The sequence below is a fragment of the Cupressus sempervirens genome, chromosome 4, assembly GCF_028749045.1.
Source record: "Cupressus sempervirens isolate cs-2001-9-10 chromosome 4, ASM2874904v1, whole genome shotgun sequence".
In the NCBI taxonomy this organism is placed as follows: domain Eukaryota; kingdom Viridiplantae; phylum Streptophyta; class Pinopsida; order Cupressales; family Cupressaceae; genus Cupressus; species Cupressus sempervirens.
The window spans coordinates 600,830,363-600,854,889 of NC_143121.1; the positions used below are offsets into that span (position 1 = coordinate 600,830,363).

Consider the following 24,527-nt stretch of genomic DNA (forward strand, 5'->3'; position numbering starts at 1 on the left):
CTTTCATCAAACTATTAGATTTTCAACTATAGATCATATGATAAAATGAATTCCAAAATTGATACACTATAACAAATCTTATATTCTTAAAATTTATAACCATGTCTCACAATCAAATGTAACTCGCAATTAAAATAGAAAATTATTATTTCTCATTAACCATTTTAAAAATATTTTTCCATCCATAGATCACACACATTAATGAAGACAAGGGAAGATCAAAAAACTTTCCTAATTTTCATAAGCATTTTCACTTAGCCATTAGCCAAAGGAGATTTAAGAGGAAGGAACACACTTTCATTCTTTTCAATATAGTACTATAGTGATTGGTTACACAAAAAATTATAAATCAGTAAATTAAATATGAAAATAAAATCTAATAAAATATGACAATATATCACAAAGGCAAGAATAAGTATGATTAGTAACAATAATTGCACAAACAAACATACCAAATGCAAAAAAATACATACCAAATACTACTATATAAGTATATTAAGATAAAATCATGGTAGAATAAATCTAAAACCACCTAAGAAATCACACCCACACACTCCATTAGAAAAGTATTACGAGTCAATCACTTCTTTATTAAAAAATTTGTTACAAAACACAACATGAATTTCAAATAAACAATAAACAATAAATATAACTCATAACAAGATAAATGTATACAAAAGATGAAAAAAAAATGAACTTATATTAACTGATGGAAAATAAAATTTAATTTGTTTAAAATTAAAGTAAAAAGATGCAAGTTTTCAAAATTAATAACAATAGGATCAATTAATTTAGAAATAATGTGAAAATATATAAGATCAGCTTTTGATACTTATCAAATAAATAAATAAATAAAACTACATTATTGATTGATAATAAATTAATAATTAATAATTAAAGTAAAAAATTATAAGATATATCTGGCCTATAAAAAAATAATAAACAAATTGATAAAAATAAAAATAAATAAAATGACCACTATGTAAGAAAGTTGTTGTGAAATGCTTTGCACAAGGGCCATAATTGAAAAAAATTTAGAAAATAAATAAATAAAATTAATTATTATTGGCCCTTTTAGAAGCCCTTATATATGAAAGGGAAAAAATTTCACATTCTCTCTCATTCAGGGATAGATTGGTGCTATTCGAAAAGGGCGCGCGATTCCTCAATGTCTTCAAAGGTCCGAAGATAGCAGAATAGAGTTTTGCAATTCATTTGACCTTCTTGCCTCATTCATAACTAGGTGAGTTAGCATTTCTTTTCTTAAAATCTTCATAGGTTGTCAAAATTGCAGTTTCTATACACACTGAATTGAACCTAAATTAAATCTGACAATATCTTTTAGTATAAGATGGTTTACAAGAAGGGTTTTAGTTAGAGGTTGCCTTACAGCTATTGGCAGTCTGAGTAGTATTAGGCAGTGTTCTTTCGGCTCTCTCACACACATTCTTAATGCATCGCATTGCCTTAGCATTGGCACTCATGTGCTACTTTTCTTTCAAGTCCTGGACAAAGTGATTCACCATCCTATTGTCAAATTCTTCACTACCAAGATGTGTATCCGCTGTCATGGCTTTCACTTCAAAGACTCCTTCAGCTCAGGTTAGGATTGATACATTGAATGTCCCTCCTCCAAGATCGAAAATAAGTATACTTTTTTCTCTCACTGCTTGTCTGGCTCTATTGGTCAAGGCCATAGGCTATGGCTGCCACAGTGGGCTCACTGATATTTCTCATGATATTTAGCCCTAAACTGGCCCCAGTGCCCTTGGTAGATTGCCTCTATATATCGTTGAAGTATGTAGGAGCTGCGATGACTGCATTTTTTCCTATTTTTCCCAAAAAGGATTCAGCAATCTCCTTCATTTTGGTCAATACCATGGATGAGATTTCCTCTACAAAGAGTTTCTCTGTCTCACATTTGTATTGGAGTAGGATCAGGGCCTTGTCTCCCTGTCCTGCAACCACATTGAATTGCCAGAGCCTCATGTCTGCTACCAAAACTGAACTATTACAAGCTATTAAAACATAAAATAGTTGCATTTCTTGCCATAGGTTGCATTTCTTTTAATATAGCATGCATATATCTATTTACACTACTCTTCAAGTAAAGAACATTTTGATTCTGACTTTATATGATAGTCTTCTGTCCTTGGTGACCATTGCACTAAACCTCATGCTCAAATACCAAGCCTTGACATTTTATTTTCTTTCCTTCTCAAATTATTTACTGTAGACTGCCAATCATTGTCAGTAACTCTTATCTAATCCCACTCTCAAGGCATCTACAGTCTGTCCAACCATTTCATGCAACACTTTTATACAATACCACTACTTTTATAATACATATTGACATGGAGAGAGACCAACTAAAGAGAATCCGGGTACTACATCTTCCTTTACACTAGTGGCTGTGATCCAGATCCAGAATCTGTTGATGCAACATCTGTCACAACCTTGCCCCAAAGATGGCAGCTTCTCAGGAAGTACCAACAGCAATGATCCAAATACCCCTATATAGATAAGCCTTGTTAAATTCATTTTCTATTCAAAGTAATTCCAGTGAAGGAATTCATATTCCCCCCTTAAGTTTTTTGAAAAGGTGAAGTACCAAGAAGGGAATCATATTATGTAGGTCCTGCCCAGTCCTCTATTTTATAGAATTTGTTGGTTTGATTGGATGCTCTAACTGCTAACATGAAAATATTTTCTTTCTAGAGTGCTTTAATTAGCAATGAGAAATACTTTCATAATCTTGATCCATTTTTGCAGATTACAAATCTTGATTTGATTTTTTTTAGTCACTTCCCTCTGTTCAGGGTACAATAGAATCAAACTATTAAACATCTGATCTTTTTTAATGTTTCTTGATGAAAACCATGGATTGCGTAGGATAAATCAAAACCTTTGGTCATCTACTACAAGCAAAGAACAAGACCTATCGCTTCTACCAAATAACATGAAAACATATCATGCCAACTTTTCCCTCCTAGAGTAATAGATATTTCCTTCAAGTCAGGTCTGACAAGCAAGAAAGAATAATTAGCTTATGCTGGAAGTAAAGGTTCCCTTCAAGCAAAATAAAGTAAAATGAAATGCCTCTCATGTTTTAACAATTGTCAAAATATTAGGAAAAATCCCCTTACCAAACCAAGGCTTTTACAACTTTTCTTGACCATGGTCTTTACTCTGATTCTCGTATTTGCCACGTATAATAATCTGATCCAGTTGTGCTTTTGTTCTGCTTATCAAGTTGACAAGATAATTGATCTTGTTTATGAATCTATATATTTAACAAAACAGAACTAGAGCCACCAAAGCTTGATAATAAGATGCCATCAGAACAACTAATATTTTAAACAGAAGATTATACAGATCTATAGATACCCCATTGAACATTGATGATGTCATTGCCATTGAAACTAAGTAAATCTAAATCTGCATGCACGTAACCTTGCTCTACATGGTTTCCCATGAGATAAGCCCCATTTGAAGACCGCCCCCCCTAACTGAATATGCCTTCTCTATAAAATCTCATAAAACTGGGATTTATCTGAATATACGAGAGGAAGATAGCTTGCAGACATAATTTGTGTCAGATTGTCGATTGCTTTGGTAAAAACAGTCATTGATTTTATATTTAACAAAACATAATCTAGTTTTTCTATAAGATCTCATAAAACTTGGGATTTATCTGAATGGGCACAAATTCTGTTGAAATCCAATTGCTTCGGTAAATATGGTCATTGATTTGGTATTTGTTCAAAAATGAACATACTGGATACTATGGAATTTGTGCGTATCCATTTGCAAGTTTTAAAGGTTTCTACAGATAAAGTAGGTCTTTGAACAGTCTAGAAATAGAAAAAATTATTCAGCTGCACCTTTCTAGACATCATATCAACAAATTATGTGGGATCATGAGGTTTTCTTCATTGGTTCTGCTAATGATTGCACTCATGAGTTAAGCTTCAGATACAAATATATTGGGGTGACGATGATGATGATGGTATCTAAGAAGTTAAGATTTCATGGCACAGTATGAAAAATTAGAAAGTTAGGTTCAATGAGTGCTAATTGTTCCATTTATTGTCATGAAAAATGGGTTTGTATAAATCACTACTCATGAAATATGGGTCAATGAGTTTGACTCGAAAACTACATAGTTGAATCCTGATAACAATATCACAATTTGACTGAAGAAACATACAACAGCTAATACAAAATAACATGATTCGGTGAAGTTTCACATACATCAGTGATAGTAGAAGAATGAAGTTTCAAAAGCTTCACATAATATAGACAATGGAGAAGGATTAATAAAAGTGCAGTGTGATTGTGAAGTTATGGAAGGAATATGCAGCAAAATTGTCATTCAGTTCCAATTAAAAAGAGGATTCTGTGATTATAGCAGCTAGTGTTGAAAATGTTTACCAATAGCCTGTGCATCCAACGTCAACGTAAATTCACAATGCAATTATGATGACGATTCAGGGAATGATGAATTAGAAGGAAACACAGGAAATTCTGCTAGTATGGGCTCCCAGCCTTCCACAACAACATCTGAAGTCTAGTCACACTATATCGTCAGTGGATATTGAATCCACAAGTTGCTAACGCAAAACACAATTCAAATTCTCACATACGTCATAGTTCGGACGGGTATGAAAATGAGAGAACACCAAATATGTCAAGTGATCGGAGTATCCTAGTCCCGTGACAAAAGACAGTGACTTCAGTATTAGATGCAACAATAGTAATGGGTGATTGAGATGTCTGAACTTATTTCTGGTGTCGTTTAATCATCTATAAACAAAATTGGAGAGTTGTGGACCAATCTTCATAGTGGGATCGATAAAGACTGCAGGTGGTTAGATTATTTTCAAGAAATCAAAGGCCATGCCTCCTATATACCCCGTGTTTGAAGAATATTTGGGTGCACTATCTGAGACACTAGTATGATTAAAGGAATGCATCGGCACATATGCATTTGATGTGGTCTGTTGAAAGGGGGTGCGACTACCAAGTTGTTTTTAAGAAGAGATGAAAGGGGGTGTGACTATCAAATTCAACAGTTAAACTTTTTTTAGATTCAATGAGTGCCAAGTGTTCCATTTATTGTCATGAAAGATGGGTTTGTGTAAACCACTACTTATGAAACATGGGTCAATGAGTTTGACTCAAAAACTACACAGTTAAATCTTGATAGCAATATCACAATTTGACTTGCTGTGAAAAATACCTCCTACTTATCAGTTCATATCTTGCCAAACTTGAAATCCTAAGCTCACAAGCATGTAACTTATCATCACAGTAAATAATAGTAGAAACCAAAGGTTATCCAAACAAGCTATTGAGAAGCATCTGAAGCCACATTGCTTCCTTCTGATCAGGATCCTTTAGTGTCAAAAAACTCTAGTTGCTCCCTCGGAGTATTAGAAATTGCATTCATAAGTCTCAAAAAAGTCCTTAGGTCTATTCACAAGTATTGAAGAGGATGATGCTTTCCTACATCCTCGATCCTTTTAACTAGCCCCATTGAAGCTGCTATACTGATTCCCTCTACATTCCTTTTCAGCAGACCCATTTGATTGAGATACACTAGAACTGGACCAAACTAGTAAGAAATGAAGTGGGTTCAGATTTGTATCTCATAATACTGCTGGAGACCTATATTGAACTGTTAATATTCATGTTACTGCAAAATGAAATGTTTGAAACTTCTGCTATCTTTAACTTGCATTAAAGAAGATTCCACTTTCATGTTGTGCTAACTCATTTGTCATTAGTATATGTCTATTTCAAAACAAATGTCATCAGTGTGCTAACCAAATGTCAAAATTAATCTGTAAAAACCTTAAAATACAAGGCATGTATGTCTGTTTCAAAACAAAACCATTGAAGACACAGATCATAGTCAGGTTGTATATATGAGTAAAAGATCAGACTTTATGATATTTAAAATATGAAGCCTATACATTATTAAAAATAATTACCAAAATATGGAATTCTATTACTGCTTACTATTCTTGGCATGTTGTTTGTAGAATAGATAGCTCATAGTTTCTTTCTCTTTCCAAACTACAATGAGAACATACATCAATGCTCATATTGCTTATGGAATTGTATAATTTTCTATTCATATATTAATATTTTCAATGGATATTCTAATTAGTTGTTCAATTTACCTTATAACTGCAACCTTCACTTCAATCAATATGCATATTCATCATTGTAATCAGTGCATAGTAGGTATAGCTTGTTCTTGATATTAATCATCGTCGTATCAATAATAGACTTCATCAAACTTTTGACATCAATGACAACAGAATTTAATAGTAAGCATCACTATTTAACAACAAAATTGTTATAAATTCCATGTGGAAATCTGTTCTAAACCGGCATTAGCCTTCATTCTCTTGTATTGCTTATGTGATTCCTTCTACTATGTAATCCTCTATTTCCAGCATCCATGAGCCATTGTTGATTAGGACATTCTTTCTTTCTTATTGAACAAGTCATGCAAGTTGATATGAGGATTTTACTAAAGTTGTATTTATGCAATTTTCGTTATGGTTAATAATGGTTGTCTGAACTTACTAATTTATATATTATTGATTTTTTGGACATTAGAAAATGAAGAGAAAGAATATATGGTTCAAATTAGATGCAGAATCATTTTAACTACATGCAGAATAATTTTATCAAAGTAATGCAAAAACAAAAAATACCTTGATCGCAATGGAGCTGCTAATATTGATAGCAATCATGATGAACTAATGGATAATAATTTGCAGCACAATCATAGTTGTGCTGAAGTTGAGGTAATATAATAATTGTTGTGGAAAAATATTTAAGCTTTTGCATTCTTTACTTGAATTATATTAACATTGCATGATGATTAAACCACATGTAGAGCAATCATATAAAAAAAAAAAGGAAAATGAAATGTTGATAGTGATTATGCTGATTTTGAAGAGGATGCATGTAATATTTACAGTACTAGGAGCGGTAAAGTTGATGTGAGTTCTATAAAACTTTACATTTCCTTAATTTGGATATAATTTTTAGTTGTTTCATAACTAGAAATAGCCATGAAATTGCATAAATGTTTAACTACATGTACACAAATGCATATTCATAATCAACTTTAATGGTTATTATTGCCTTATTATTGCCTCATAATTCAAGGACCTTAACTACTTACCATAATACATTCTTGTTCATAGTCTTTCATAAGTCATTTCCATGAATCTCATGATCAAAATCCCAATATTATTAATTTATTTAACATTATCTGAGTTCTGTTAATTTTTTAAAAGAATATTTTACCTTTAGCAATGAAAAATGAATCTTTATCATAAGTACTAAATTAATAGTGCATTTTATATTTTTGACATTCCATTACCTATGCAATCTAACATTTTATTTTATTTTTGCAAAAATCTTTTGATAAACTCAAAGAAGTGGATAAAGTTAAAGTTTTGGATCCATATGATGGTTCTGCTTCTGGTACTAGGATTATTCACTCCTTGTCTATTTTACATGGAGAAAATTTGAATGGAATTGGAGATGCCAATGTAAACATTATAACATTCACAAGTAATATACCGATTGCTTATGAAGATAAAATAGATGGAATTTCTTGTCTCAACGAGAAAGAGGGAACCTTCACATGGTGGCCATTGAAGTGTTTGGAGAAAATGAGATAGCTTATCAATGTGTTATTTGTTAGAAACTTTGGTTCATTGTTTTATATTGTAGTATTTTGAATGTGTCATTTAAATATTTTAATTTTTGAGGTGTATTTGATAGAATTGGAAATGGTTAGATAATTTTGACACTTTTTCCAATACTTACATAGATACTCTTTAGACAATTTTGACATATTATTACTTATATATATTCGCATTAATTTTTTTAATCTCAAGTTACGTTTCTTTTTATCATGATCTTGAATCAATCTTTTTATATTAGTCTTTGTCATGTGTAATATTTGTATTTTAAAATTTATGATATTGAATAAATTATTCATTTCATAACTATATTTAGTACTCATTAATGGAGATGAACAAAAAAAAAGACCAAATTAACTATCAAATAAATGATTAGCTAACTGTCAAATCAACTACTAAATATACTACCAAATATGCTACCAAATCACCTACCAATTCAACTATTGAATCAACTACAAAATCAACTACTTAATAAACTACCAAATATAGTATCAAATCAACTACCAAATATACCATCAAATCAACTACCAAATATATTAGAAAATTACCTAATAAATATACTATCAAATCAGCTACCAAATATATTACCAAATATACTACCAATCAACCACCAAATATACTATCAAATATACTACTATTTAATAATAATCAGCTACCAAATAAATTACCAAATAAAGTACCAAATAAACTATTATTTGATAACAATCAACCACCAAATCAATGACCAAATTAATAGTTGAAATAGTTTAGTTATAAATTTGGTAGTGATTTTTATGACTAGAAATAAACTACCAATGGTCATGTGATGAAAATTGGTCATATATCTACGATTTTTAATAGTTTATTTAGTCACCTATTGTTGTTTTTGTACTAGCGAGTGGAGGGGAGTTGAAGGGGAGGGAACGAAGTAGGAGTGGATAGGAAGAGGGAGGAGGAGGGAGTGGAAGGGGTGGTGAGGAGGAAGAGGTAGGGAGAGGAGGGAGGGGGAGGGGAGAAGACAATGGAGGAGTGGCTAGGGGGAGTAAGAGGCAGAGGGGAAGGGGATGATGGACCGGAAGGGGGTGGCAAAGGATGAGGAGTGGCGATGGGGATGATGATAAAAGGAGTAGGAGGGGATAACAAAGGATGAGGAGTGGTGGTGGGGAAGATGAAGGATGAGGGGTTAGGGGGAAGTGGCAGAGGGGGGATGAAGGAGGAGGGAGTGGAGATGAAGGGGGGAAGATGAAGGATGATGAGGTAGTGGGAGGAGAGGTTAGACAAGGAGGGGGAGTAGATAAAAGGTGGAGACAAAGGATGAGGGGGTAGGGGTAAGTGGCAGAGGGGGGACAAAGGGGAGTGGATAGGAAGAGGAAGGAGGAGGGGACTAAGGAGGGGGATGAGGTAGAGGGGGTGGTGAGAAGGAAGAGGTAGAGCGGGAGAGGGGGAAAAGAAGGAGGAGGGGATAGAGTGGGAGAGGAAGAGGTAGGGAGAGGGAGAAAAGGAGGAGGGGGTAGGGAGAGAGGAGAAGATGATGGAGGAGTGGCTAGGGGGAGGAAGAAGTAGAGGGAAAGGGAATGCAGGAGTAGGAGGGGGTAGTAGGAGTTAGAGTCAGAGGGGAGGAAAAGGGAGGGGACAAAGGGGCAGGGGGAGAGGAGCAAGGAAAGATGAGGAGGATGAGGGGGGGAGAGGCATATGGAGAGGAGGGAGAGGAGATGGGGAGAGGGAGATAAAGGATGAGGGGCTAGGGGGAAGTGACAGAGGGGGGACAAAGGGGTCGAGTGGATAGGAAGAGTAAGGGGGAGGGGACAAAGGAGGAGGAGGGGGTGGGGGGAAGAAAGAGGTAGAGGGGGAAGAGGGGGTGGTGAGGAGGAAGAGGTAGATGGGGAGAAGGGGATAAGGGAGAGGAAGAGGCAGTTAGAGGAGGGGAAAGAAGGGGGAGGGGGTAAGAAGAGGGGCTATGGGGAGGAAGAAGCGGAGGGGAAGGGGATGAAGAAGTAAGGGGTAGAGGGAGTTAGAGTCAGAGGGAGGAAGAGGGAGAAGAAGTGAGAGGAGACAAAGGGGTATGGGGGGAGATAAGGAGGATAAGGGGTTAGAGGAGGAGAGGGGGAAGATGCAGATGGAGAGGAGGGGAAGGACATTAAGAGGGGGAGAAAAAAGATGAGTTAGGTTAGAGGGGAGTGGCAAAGGGGGGATGAAGGAGGAGGAGTGGATAGGAAGAGGAAGGGGGAGGGCACAAAGGAAGAACTTTGTGAATGATAGGAGGAGGAACTTTATAAATAACAGGAGGAGGAAATGTAGAAAGAAATAGAAGAGATGACCAAGGCTTTAAATGAAAAGAAGAGAAGAGAAGAGAAGTAATATGAAAAGAAGTAACTAGAAGAGAGATACAGAGACAAAAAAAATCACTTCATTGAGATAAAAAAATAGGAAGGAGTAGGATATCCTAAATATCTCACAAGGAAAGTGTAGAGAAGAGGAAGCAAGATGAACTCAATAAAAGGAAGCTTGAGGCTACAAAGAGAAGGATGTTGGATGATCCCCCTAGAAAACAAGAGGAGGAACTTTGTGAATGATATGAGGAGGAAATTTATAAATAATAGGAGGAGGAAATGTAGACATAAATGGAAGAGATGGCCAAGGCTCAAATAGAAGTGGAAGCCTTAGTGAATAATATCATTCATACATCGTCAAGCCCATCACTTCCTCTAGAGAAATATGTACCAAGGGAAATAAACAACATATCCCCCTTTCCTACTAAATCTTCAACATGAGAAAAGACTACTTTAGAATCACTCCCATGCCTCAACTCCATGTAGTTACTTGAATACAATGAATATAGGTTGAATTCACAAGAAAGTAATGACCAACAGTGTAGACATGACACTTCAAGATCTAATAGAATATATTACTCCTTTGTTGAAATAAAATTAGGCATGCTTCATATACACCACAAGTATGAATGCATAGAGAAATATTGGAACAAATAACAATTGGTCCTCATGATAAAGATAAAAAAGAGGTGACTCTCGATGACTATAGTATAAACGAAATTAATTTAGGAAGATAAAATAAATCTGGGAATCTTAATGAATTTAATGGTATTACAAATAAAAATAGGAATAAAAGGCTCAATTGGTCTAATCTAAGGAATTTATAAGGAAGTCATTTGTTTCTCACACATCACATAACCCTAGTACTTTTGCTCTTCCTTAACACAACAAGAAGAAATAAATTCCCTTCAAGTAATAAATCAAAAGACCACCATTATTTACCTATGCATGGTAGAAAAGTTATATAAAATCTATGGTTTCTATTTGAGTTAATGTATTCCTACTTTAAGGCCATGAATACACTAATAAGCATCATCAAGGAAGTAAGTTCATTTAATTAATATTTAACAAAGTATAGGAAGAAGGTTACAAACTTGCAAGAAATGGTCAACCTTGAAAGGGGGGAATCGATTTCTATAGAAATTCTTGGAAATGAGGGTGACTATTTCATAATATTAAGCCTCTGCAAGGTTAGATTAAGAATTGATTGATTGAGCTCTGTAAAAGGACTGGATGAAGTGCCCTTCCCTACTATAGAACAAAAAATCAGACCTTTAGGTCATATATATAACATATATTGGGCACACACACAGATATTAAGGAGGGCCAAACATTTGTTTATATTACTGTCTAGACTAGATCAGAAGACAAAGGAAAGATTTGACTCTATGCCAATTTTTTAGAATTAGTTCATACAGTAATACATGTAAATCATTCACTCTATGGCATATGCAATGAGAATAATTGAGAAGATTAAATATATAAAGGATAAGGCCAAATGAAGTGTTACAAGATCCATAATTATAAGTTGAATTGGTGGGTAAACCTAATTAAGAGTTCCTAAATGCTTGCATAAAGAATATTGAAACCTACAAAGTGGTTGCATTTGGGTAATCATCCCCTAATTCTTTTATTAATTGATATATTCATGGACTATGGGACCTTAGGGTTTCCTATTTTTAAAACTTTGAGATATTTTCCAAGTTTCCTATATAGGAAGATCTACTAAAATAGACATACTTACATCTACACTTAATGCTCTAAAGGATATACATGACTCCCTCTTGCAAAAAAAGTACACAGCATCTACAAGTGATAATGACACATCAAAGGGAAATTATAGGTTTCATCTTCTCATTGTGGCATGGCATCTCTTATCAAAGGAAGGTGCAATACATACATACCTATTTTGCCCAAGGGAAGAATCATTGTGGGTTTCATTTATCGTACTAATAGGGTGTCAATTTTACATTGAAGATAAGGTACAAGTACTTGATAAATTGACATAGTTTTGATGTATCATTCAAGGTAGGGATATGTGTACAAATCAACAAAATTAAATCTTGGAGTATCGGGCAACTATCAATTGAATTACATTACACTTATTAGTAAGAAAAGGTAAGTTAATTTATTAGCCATGAAATCATTTAGTATAAAAGCTATAAATTATAAAGAATACCAAAGCAATTTTTATTTTTTAATACATTAGACATGGAGTATTCCCTTACAACTCATACAAAATTTGTCATTAATACCCTAATATGTATACAAATTGAAACAAAATAGAAGAAAATTATTCCTTATAGCTCTTATATATTACCTATGCAAATAATGCTCATGTTATTAGCTTTTGCATGGAATTATATTAGAGGGACAATTATTAACTATTTTTTTTTTTAAATCCTTTCTTTCCAATTAAATAATTAACTTTAATTCCTCTTATCTTTAACTATGAATTTATTCAAAAAAATGTTCTTGTTTTTTGCAATATTGCATTTGCAAAATTGGACAACCCTATGTAATTTTTCATGAATTCATAGACTCTAAGTTAGGTACACTTAATATTTATTTTAAAGACAATTGATTATACCATGAATTGGCATGAGTTTCCCATCCACAAGTGCCACTTTCAGATATTTTTGTCAAGTCTTTCTTGCAAAATTGATCCTTTCTTTATTGACTGCAAGTCATGTTGATTTTTGGAAATATTAAGTCCTTGTTTAATTTTTTGTTGTATTTTTTAAGTTTTTAGTTTTATTTTCATAGGTTTCTTTCTTTTCAAATCCTGGTTGTTTTGAGCTATCAGAGGCTTAGTTATGAGCTATAATCTAAGAGAAAATAAAGAATTAAGTTACTTGCAAGTGGGGTTTGAAAGTCCAACTCCATGTCATTGTTCTTTATTTAAGCATATTGTCCCCAACGAGGATGCATGGTGAGTATACAATACTTTCCTGATCAGTTGCGACAATCTAACAATTATTTCTTGGCTACCCCATGAAATGGGTGTTGTTGAATCTTGTAGGTGAGAGCAAAGGATGACTCCATTCTTCTAGGCTACTCTGATGACAACACTTCCTTCGTGAAAATAAATTCATTAAAAGGATTAAAACTAACTATGAGTGGAACTGTACTAAACAATTGAATGATGACACTTCCCATCCCCCATTTAATATATGCATGTGGCACACATTGTTGGCATAACCAATCTACAAGTTGTTACAAGTTGGTGATGAAGAAAGAAAACTTATGCATTACGTGTTTGCTAGTTAAACTATTTGTGATTGATGTCAAAAGTATTGGCTTATTATTTTATTTTGTTACCATATCTTTAGCAAATACATTATTTGGGGCACTAAGGATTCTAGAAGGAATTGAGAAAGGAGACTTATAGGGTAACATCTAAAATAATCAATGGAAGCAATTTTAAGTGGTGAATTATCTTATTGGACTATCAGAGATTAAGGCTTATTGGCAAAGTAATCTTTTATTGAAGAAGTGGAAAAATCAAGTTTTAGGTTAAGAAAAGAAAGATTGTCTGGGAAGTTTCTACAAGGATCAAAAGATCTCTTTGTGGTCATTGGATCTAGGCTTAGGGTTTGTGACATACAAAAGAAGAAGAGGGAGAAGAAGAGAAAGTATTGTGACTAGAGGAAGTGGCTAGAAAGAAAGGAAGTAGTGAAAAGATTGGTGAGAGAGCTATTGGAAGAGAGAAGTAGAGAGTGGGTCGCAATTATAGAAGAATAATTAATGGTATATTGTTGTACTGAAGAGCTTTAAGGGAATTGATATATCAAGGAAGTGCAAGTTACAGATCATTTTTGTTTATGTTACCTTCTTACCATTGTAACAGTTTAAATTCCTTAAAAGGGTCACCTTAATCAATTTGTTGTAAAACCTCTAACAATGTAGCATTCTAAGATTAGAGTGTTGAAATACTTTAGCAAAGTACATATCCTAACAAATCTAGAGGAAAATCTTGTAACAAGGTACACTTGACAATGTTTTGTAACCCTCAACTGGGAAAGCTCCTAACAAAGCATAATCCAAAAGAGTACAACATTTGTGCACACCATTCTCACACTATGGTTTTCACCCAAATTGGGTTTCCATGAGATAAATATTGGTGTTACTACTATGTAGATACTTTTACTATTTTATGTGATTTTTGGTGTACTTAACCGATAATATCATTATAGGGAAATTTGAATCTTATGGGTAGACAGTCTGAAAGTTAGTGTTAATTCAGTGATTATTGATTCAATGCCGCCCCCCCCCCCCCCCCCCCCCCCCCCCCCACAACCAACAACCAATAATCAATCTTATACCTACACACATCACAACATGAATCAATTGCCCCCTTATTATCTTTTTTTTTTAACCCATTATATTTACTTAGATTTGTTCCTCAAAATCATGTGGGTTTAGAACTTAAAAAATTTTAATTCTAAATTCCTCATACTCAAGTTTAAACCCCAATTAGACATTCAGTCCACTTCACTAATACCCTCTCTTTAAATGTGTGTGATTTTTAAATCTTGTAATCAAACCAACTTTTGGATAATATTGTTGATGAAGTTTTGGAGGTGTCACACTTCTAAAGAGTCTTTGATGATAGTCTTAATAATAATAAGGGAATCCCCTTCCATGTGCAGTTTTGACAACCCTTGTTTCTTGGATGCTCTAATTGCTAGCAAAGACGCCTCTACTTCTGCAACATTATTGGTACCATCTTATAACATTTTCCCCCCAAGTTCAACAAGATTTCTATTTACATCTTTGATGATAAAAACCTGTCCCTTAGGGTCTAGTATTCTCTTTCAAAGCCCTATCAAAATTGCAACCATCCTTCTAGTGGTCTTCCCATGCCACTAGTTTCATAGGAATAAAAGTAAGATCAACCTTACCGAACCCATTCACTGACTAGATTTTAATTCCTAGCCAAGCTATTTGTAATCTTTAATTTGCACAAGTGAACATGGTAAATTTTTGGCCAAAGCTTGAGGATGCAACACTAGTAATTTCATATGGCTTGGTTAATCCTTAGTAGAAGTCTTTCCAATGTTTATGATTTTTTTTGGAAGATTCTTCAATTATGTTCTTTCTAGATTTTCCAAACTATGACTGGAGGACTTAAATTACATGCATAATGTAGCGTGGATTTCTCTAGTGCTAAAGGCAAAGACTAAAACTATTGTTTCAGGTTGTGTTGTAGTAGGTTATGACAGTCAAGTTTAGATTGAAGTATTGACCAATGACCTTGGTTTGTTTTGCATGAAACCAACAAATGGTCAAGAGTTTCTTCTGCTTATTCACATAGAACACACTTTGAAGGACCCATAATTCCCAATCTCTGATGCCTTTCTTCCATAAGTATTCATCTTCTAAAGCATAATCATGGAAAGGAATGTGTCTTTTCCCCAAAAAATTAGTAGGCCAATCCTATAACAAATTGCATTTTCTAATAGATTATACCCATGCTTTATTAAATAAGATCCACTCTTAGTTGAAACCCATATAATTTTGTTAGAATTGTTGCTCTACATTATTCGTCGTGACTCAAAAAGATTTTGGAGTCTGACTTGAAGTAGTTTTGGTATATTTAAGTCACATGGATTTTTCCATGTTCTAAACCTCCCTAAAGAATTATCTTGGATTTCAGTGTAGTGAATCATCTTATCCCCCCAATTTGTTTTACATCAATCTTTAACTTGAATCTAGTTTTCACTTTCAAGAGTGTTTCCATGGCCATTCCAAGAATCGTCGCAGAAGGAAGCAGAATCATCATTTCTCACTTGCCATGGTAAATGGTTTTTTTTATTTTTATAGGTAACATTTTTTTGTATTGATTTATTGAACCATTGGGATCACATCTAGGGAACCCCATCCCTATGGTAGAACATTACATTTCTATTATCCATTGAGAAAATAATGCACATAAGCCAATTTTTCTCTAAATTCACACCAAACCCAATCCTAGACCATCAACAACGAAGCCAAATATCTCCTTATAACTCCTCTTATCTCTCCAATCTTCTTATATCTCCCAATGAATTCCTTATCACTTTGATCACCTTATATCTCCCTTGTCTTCCATCGTTGATGGCTTAAAGCAGAAAATAATGGAATAGAGCACCCAGTGGTAGCATCTTCATGAATAATCACCATGGGTGGATAGGCTAGCAACAGGTCCACCACCCAACAACATTGAGGACATAACCTTGTTCACAAGGTAGAAAAATGGGGTCACATACCAAGGCACACAATATCTTCACAGCAACTAACATCACCAGTGGAGGGTATACACAAGCATCAATACCCTCAGATAATGCATGAAATGAACAAGCCACTGAGATTCAAAACAAAGACTTTATACTACTAAGGCTCATGATATTATTGTCATGTTGTGGGGTCATCCTGATAAATGGTTTATTAATACATGTCTACAGGAAATCATAAAATTCCAAATGGTTGAGCCTTTAGGAGAATTTATAATTGTTTGTATCCACTCATCATTTTTTGAATCTAGTTACTTATATTTTAAAATCCTCACCCATAACTATGAAGGTTGAGTGTACATGTTTCAAATTAATTTATATCCTAAAGCTTCATTCAATAGATTCCATTTCCTCAAACTCGAGCCACCCCCTTTTTTACTAGTGCAAACTTTATCCCATGCCAGGAGGGGAAGTTTATCTTATTCTTGTGCTCCATTCTAAAAGAACCTCCTCATTTTCTATACAATTTGATGCAAGATTTTTTTTTGGAATTTTAAAACATGTCATGGAGTAAATAGGAATGGATGAAATAATCGCTTTCAACATCAAACTCCTACCCATTGATGATAACAAACTACTTTTCCAATCGTCCATTATGTCAAAACAATTGCTAACTAAATTATTCCACAAAGAGGATTTACTTGCTCCACCAAATAGGGGAGACTTAAGATAATTTCTTGGTAATTTACCCAATTTAATGCTAAGAACTCTACCGATTTCCCTTTGCTTATCCACTGAGGTAGATGAAGAAGACCATTGGTTTGTGCTGATTTTTTATTTATTTTTTCTGAATCTTATTTGCATGATTCTACAGTTTGCCTCATCATCCTAGCTTCCATGAATGATGAGGCATTGAACAAAAGTGTGTCATCTACAAATTGAAGATGTTTAATCTTCTCCACATTCAGTGTAACTTTAATACCTTTCTAGCTCCCAACACTTTGCTTCTAAGAGATCTAATGCCCGACGGATTCTACCATTATGATAAGTAAGAAGGGAGATAAAGGGTCCCCTTGTTAGGTACCTTTAGGCCCTTTGAAGAATCCCTAGGGACTTCCTTTGGTTAAAATGGAGAATCATTGAGTGTTGATATAAGATTCAACCCACCCAATCTGCATTGAATCAAAACTCATAATTTGCACAATTGCAATAAAAAATCCTATGTTGACCTCATCATAAGCCCTCTTTATACCAATTTGACTATCATTCTTCCAACTCTTATTTTATTTATTGAGTGGATGGTTTTATGAGAAACTTTAATACCTTTAAAGATCAATCTATAAGGGGCAAAATTGCTATGTTCCTGAGAAATGACTCAGTGCAACACCATTTTAAGCCTATTTGCAATAACTTTTTAAATCACTTTATAAATAGTGTTACATAAAGCAATAGGTCCAAAATCTTCAAAATATTGTGTCTCTTTGTTTTTGGGAATAAAGGCTAAAAAATGTTATTTAAATCTTTAATAATAAAGCCACCCTATCTAGATTCCTCCATCACTTCCCAAATGCCCTGTGCAATAAAACTCCAAAGTTTTTGAAATAATATTGTTGGGTATCCTTTGGACCTAGATCTTTATCCCCCCTATGTTAAAAAGTATAATTTTTTACTCATCCATAGATACCTTCTCAATCAATAATTTGTTCTAGGCTTCACTAACAAAAGGAGTAACAAGGTTGAGAATACCTTTCAAAACCTAGAAACAAACCATATTTTTGTTGCAGCCCTTCTGGAAGAACCAAATATCTTCTTTGTTGATCACCCTTGCCTCTTTGAGAAGATTGCCTAATGTGTCCTTAACTAAATAAATGTAAGTAGCGTGAAGTATTCTCTAGACATCTATCAAGGGTGAGATTGTAGATATAATAATGTTGTTGGATATACACAAGGGAGATGTAGACACAATATGTCCTGATGATGAATGTTCTTCTTTTTTCAAATGATATGCACTTGGTTAGGCTACTTAGATTGGCAAAAGATAACTAGTGACTATATTCATAAGCTAATTAATCAATTTCTATTGAATAGATTTCTATAGGTCTTTGTATTTGGTGTATGTCTTAGCTTCTACATAGTATTGGACTAATTTGGAAAATGTGCTAGATTTAGAAGAAAACATTCAAATTTTTTATTTTATCTTATCTTAAAATGACACAATAGTTATGTAAATGTTTACAAGGTAAACAATGCTTTCACCATAGAATTAGTGTCTTAATTGTAGGGATGTCCAAAAAGAAAGATCTATCGACAAGTTGTGACTTTTATCAAGCCAAGTGACAATTATTTTATTTGGTTCCCCATTTTTACCTATATAAGAGTGGGTACCTTACTCATAGAAGCTACCCCACTATGGAGATAAAAATATTATCATGGTTCAAAGTTATGTAGAAAAAAATTATGAGGTGAATAGAAGAGGCCTAAAAGTACATAAGCCAAGCATTGCTTTCCTTATTTCATTGGGAATGTACATTTGATCTTCTTCTTCTAATGCAATAAATGTTACTAAGATAGGCAGTAAATATACCATGGAGACATGTGAAATAATATGAGGGAATGTTCATCTTAGTAGCTTTATTAAATATAAACTATTGTTGGGTCCTCTTATCATCATGTCTCTACCATTGAAGTTTTATAGATGAATTTTGCTAATTATTTCAAGGTAAGTAAAAGATCATGGTATAGACTAAGCATTGATAAAATTAAGGCATCTCATATTTAGTTTGATGTTCAATGAATTATAGAGGATGGCTCAAGTGTAGTGGATCCTCAATATCATGAAAGAGTGCAAAGTACTCTACTAGATGCAATTAATTTAGATTCCCCAAAGGTATACGGTCTTGATATTAGAATAATCCATATTCTAAAAAGAACTCAAATAAGGTTATGAAGATGAGAGGAGAAGGTAACGATACCACTTCATCAGACACCATTGTTGTGGTAATTCAAAGTACCACACTACAACCAACACCAAATATTACAATATGTATTGTACTTATTATGGATTCATCTAGCATTATGAGAGGAGGTGATAGGTGACCACTAGAAAAGTCTTAGGGATCTCCCCCCCTCACCACCACCACCACCACTTCTAGACTAGGACCCTCATCCAACATAGATCTCACAATAGATAATATAGTTCTAAAACAAGGAGACCAAGGTAGACAAGAGAAAATGGAAACCACTCAAAAAAGTGAGGATAAGAGGAATGAATGAACACATGAAACTCAACACCCTACCTTAGAATAAAGTAAGGTGATAAAGTTCCCTTTCTCAACCTAGGATCCTAGAATCAGTACTCCTATCAAGACTATCTTTCTCCCTTGATGTCTTAAAGACTCATTTTTTATTGTTATAAAACCCTACTTAGTTGCAAGAGAGTCTAGATAAGAAGAAGAATAGGGAAGAAGAGAAATGCCCTCTGAAGGATATCCTTTCCAAAAATTTGTAACCCCTACTCCAAGAATGAAAACTTAAAAAATACTTCCTGTCTACTAGAAGATGAGTAGATTGGGCATTTCTCTCTATAAGTTGTCCATCTAATTTCCCAAAATGATATAAATAATTCAACTTTAGTCAATTTCAATGTAATAAGGATAGATACAAGGGATCCTAAGTTTTCTTAGGATATTGACATTTGGAAGTTTTCCAATGCTAGAATGGATGGGAGAATTGAGAAGACTCAAATAGATAAGGATCAATTGAAGATTTTGGTTGGATTATTGTTAGAAAGCCTCAAGTCACTTGTAATCCCTCTATCTTCCCAATGGGAAACTTCTTTAGATACAATCCTAGACCCTACTGTAGAAAAAAGTAATCTAGAGAATTTATCTCCCAACTATAAATAGATGGTCAATTTGGTAAAGTGACTAGAGAATAGATTGTAGATTTGAAGATATGAGGTTTTCCCTTTAGTGATAGAATGACTGCTTTAGACATCACTCTTTAATTAGAAATTATCACCATATTTTAAGAGATCAAAGTGACCAAAATGGAGGGAAATGCTCACAAGTAGGATATGAAACATATAAAGTATATGATAGACATAAAAGGCACAATACTTGTGAATCTTAACCTATAATAATCACTCGATCAACCTTGCATAAGCGAAAGTTTAGAATGGGTTATAAATGTGAAATATTTCAAAATATTGTGAATAATTTAATGAAACTCTTAAAGGAGGCCAAGGAAATGATAGACTGAATAAAGAGGTATTTCAAAGATATTAGTTGTGAGCTATAGAGAAAAGGTAACTTTGGGATTGTTACCATTGATGGATTAAAGAATCAATACTAAAAAAATGTTGACACCATTACTACCCCTTAGCCTTTTTGAAAAGAATAATATAAAAAAAATAGCTAGAATAGATGGTATCCTCATGTAGTGCACGAATTGTCACTATGAATTCATCACAAAGGCCAAAGAAATTAGGAATCAAATGACCTATTGAACAATAAGAAATAATAATGTCTCTATTCAAGAATATAATGATATAGTGATGGCCTTTAATTATCTGCAAAAACATAATGAGAAGCAAGTGGCCCAAAGGACACCTATTAAGGAAGAATATGAGAAATCACCATGAAAGATGAGTTTTTATTTTATGCTCACTTGAAAATGTCTATCAATTTTTAAATTATGTTATTTTAAGCATGACTATTAGAACAATTTTGGTAATTGTTTTTGGTTTAGAAGTCAAAAACAATATATATACTAAAATAAATGACAATGACAATAATTGACTATTTTTCTCCAAAATCTCCCATTTTCTTTGACAATTGAGTGTATCTCAAATTTTGGGTAATTATTGTTGTTCATCACAAATATTTTATTCTTTCTAGTTTAATAGTGATGTTGCCCATTTTTCACCTATTGGCTCAAAATTGGTTGAGCCAATGATTGCTAGATTGGTAACTGATTTTAATATTTATGATCATGTATTTAGTTATGAAAACACTTTTTTTTTCCATACATATAAGTTACATTTTATGATGAAAGATAAAACCATCACATAGAACAAACAGATATCGCATATCTTTTATGAAAATGTAAATTTCATTTATCAAGTGTCCATTGCATTTCACACAGGTCATGAAACCAACCAAAGGAAAATAAATAAGAATATAATCTATGCATATAAATACAAATGCAGAAAGTAAAAACATGAAAGAAAAGGGTTCATAGGTACCAGCCATTGCTTGGAGTGACTGGCCTACTTGCACACTTGCTCGCATTGTCCCACTTTTACATGCTCCCATACAATATACTGCAATTGAAGATAGAGAAGAGTTAGATCCAAATAATTTAAGCAATGGCTAAGTAACTCACCCCATGCCTCACATGTGCATGCATATCCAAAATCCTAAGACCCTGATTTATTTTTCTAACCGGTTTGTGTTATGTATAGCAAGTTGAGTAATGACATGTGGATGTAATATGAGTCTCCCACAAGGGTTCGAGCTCATTGTGTCATTAATCAATAGATATATAAGATAAATAAAGAAAGAAACATAATATCAAAGGGACATATCAATTCTTTCTTTGAAACCTTTTATTATATCAAATACACATATCACAGTTATAAATCAACTAGCTATTTAAGGGACAAGTTATTATTAATTTGAAATCTTATAGTTAAACAATAATCAAACGATATGCTTACTTTCAACATGTGGGGAGAATTGGAGGGTAGCAATGCATTGAAACAATGGGCGTAGAAGAGTATAAATGCTATATGAGATATGTAGGGGTCCATTTACTAAAAAGAGTTGTAATAAATGTGCAAAAGGCAAAGTTGCAATAGTTATGTGATTTCACAACCACATAAAGAGAAATGTGGATAATATGGATGAAAGGAAAGTATCATAAAAACTTCATAATTAAAGAACTATGCACAAATCATTATCAAATGAAGAAAGTACTTAATTGTTGTATTCAACTATCATAGTGTATGTTTACCATTGAAATGAAATAAAATAAAGAGCAATTTCATAAAGAAGAGAAGCAAAGAAAAGCATGTAATCCATGAATAGGGATTCAATAATCAGATCCAAAATATGGTTTATGCATGATGATGTTGAAAATGTGTTATCAAAGCATTTATCATGATCTACTAAACATGAAATTACATGTTCCAATTCTCAAAGTAAAGTATGTGATCGAATGCTATGTGAAGCTAAGTGGATTTGAAATGGAAGAATGTTGTGTTAACAAAAAAATAAAAAGCACTTGATGACATTTTGATATTTTGCAATATGCCTGGGATGAGTTTTATTCATAAAGAAATTGTGTTGCATGAGTATGATCAGTAAGAAACTTTAAATGATTATAGTGTTGAGCCATATAATATGCTCATTTTTTAGCGCACAAAAAGAAAATCCTTGCTTGAGATTTATAATCCAAGGAAAATGCATGTCAAGAATTTATCATTATCAAAATAATAAATATGAAGCATTTAATAGAATGACAGAACATAACAAGTGCTACATGTGCAAAGGAGCGAAAAATGTTGCAAGGGAAGCTACAAGAATTCAATCGTAATCAAGACAAATGGAAATGCATCCTCATTTAAGCAGTTCTCTATGAAGTTTGTTTTGGGTAAGTTTATTTTGTTTAAGAAAGGATAATACACTACCACATCTATATATATCTAGTATATGCACCCAATTTTCAACTACAATACGGGAGATGAAGCAGTAGACAAAATGAAGGCAAGGTCACTCGTAGACCTCTAGGACCTAATTATTGAAAAGATATCATAGCACATGAAAGCTTCAAACACAACAACATGGTTTCTTAACCAATATGTAAACACCTAAAACCAAAAGGCAAAGGAGTAAAGTGTTAGACCTAGGTGCTTGATCCTATAGAAAAGAGGGACATGCACAGGTTCAAATTAAAAATAAAAAAAAACTCGATTAAAACGGAATACCTCTAGATGAGGAATAAAGTAATTCACAACAACAAGAAATTGAACAAGTAATTAAAACCCTTATTTTATACAAAAATTTCCAGCTTGAACAAACTATGAAAATAAAAAGTCATAGCCAAATCATATGTTATTTTTCTTGCTAAATAAAAGCCATGAGTTGTAGTTATTCAACAACAGAAGAAATATTGGAATAACAACTTAGGGTAAAAAAATGCAACATTGAGGATGGGAAGCGAGAGTGGTGGGAGCGGAGGGAGCGGGAGCTTTCAAATTTTGAATTCCTGCAAGGGCAGGATCTCCTTGGATGGTCAGTTTCAGGACCCTGGTCTGGAACACGGATAGCAAGATGGAGGCAAACTGGCAGATCTTGGCATAGGGGATCGGTCAAAAAGCGTGGAGGGGGGCCCAGCTGTCCATCCCAAGGAAGCGGCTAAGATTCCTTTGGTTCCCATAGCAAACAAGCTAGGAACTACAAAATGGTCTTCGTTATTTGGGGTAAAACTTTCAGGTAAGTCCTCTTTCCCGCCTGTTAAAACTATCTAGGATTCTGTGAAAGGATCTTGCGCGATTGCTATTCCGGATGAGATAGTGGATCACAACATATGGGCCATGACTTCTACTTTGGTTGGGAGATTTTTGGGACCTAGACCGAACATTGATGATGTCAGGTTGTTCATCAAACAAAAATGGGCTCTCAAAGGTCAGGTCGCAGTCACGTCTATGGCGAAAGGCTTCATGTCTTTTGACTTTACATGCTCGAAAGACCTTGCCAGCATTCTATGTGAAGGGCAATGGGCCTTTGGCTCCTCTACCCTTGTGCTTCAAAAGTGGTCATCCAAAATGAGCTTGAATGATTCTTTCTTTGTTCAAGCTCCTGTGTGGGTCAGACTGCCAGAATTGCCGTTAGAATACTAGAATGAGGATGTCTTTGTGGGGATCGGGAGGACCTTCGGGGAACTCCTCTCAACAGATCCGATCTCTGCCTCTAAATGTCATCTTAATTACGCTCGCATATGCATTGGGGTGAGTGAAGGAACAAACATGACTGAGTTCGTTGCTCTTCACTCTAAACTAGGGGTGCACAACCAGAAAATCATTTACGAAACTATCCCCTTTGCATGCTTCCTTTGCTGAAGGCTGGTCATAAGGCCTACCAGTGCCCCAGTATGGCAAAGAAGTTGTCCTCAAAACCAGTCATCTCTGATCAAGCCAAGAAGCAATCATCCCGCCCTTCTTGTAAGGGTAAGATGAAGTTGCTTTGGAGATGCAAACTTTTTGT

The 24,527-nt window shown here is 34.0% G+C and overlaps 1 long non-coding RNA gene across 1 annotated transcript; it reads left to right on the forward strand.

Annotated features, from left to right (window-relative positions):
* Positions 1–1,126: 1,126 nt before the first annotated feature.
* On the forward strand, positions 1,127–7,835 carry LOC149562645 (uncharacterized). The gene is made up of 2 exons (XR_016363511.1): positions 1,127–1,243; positions 7,465–7,835. It is a non-coding gene; the product is annotated as an uncharacterized LOC149562645 (long non-coding RNA).
* Positions 7,836–24,527: the final 16,692 nt, after the last annotated feature.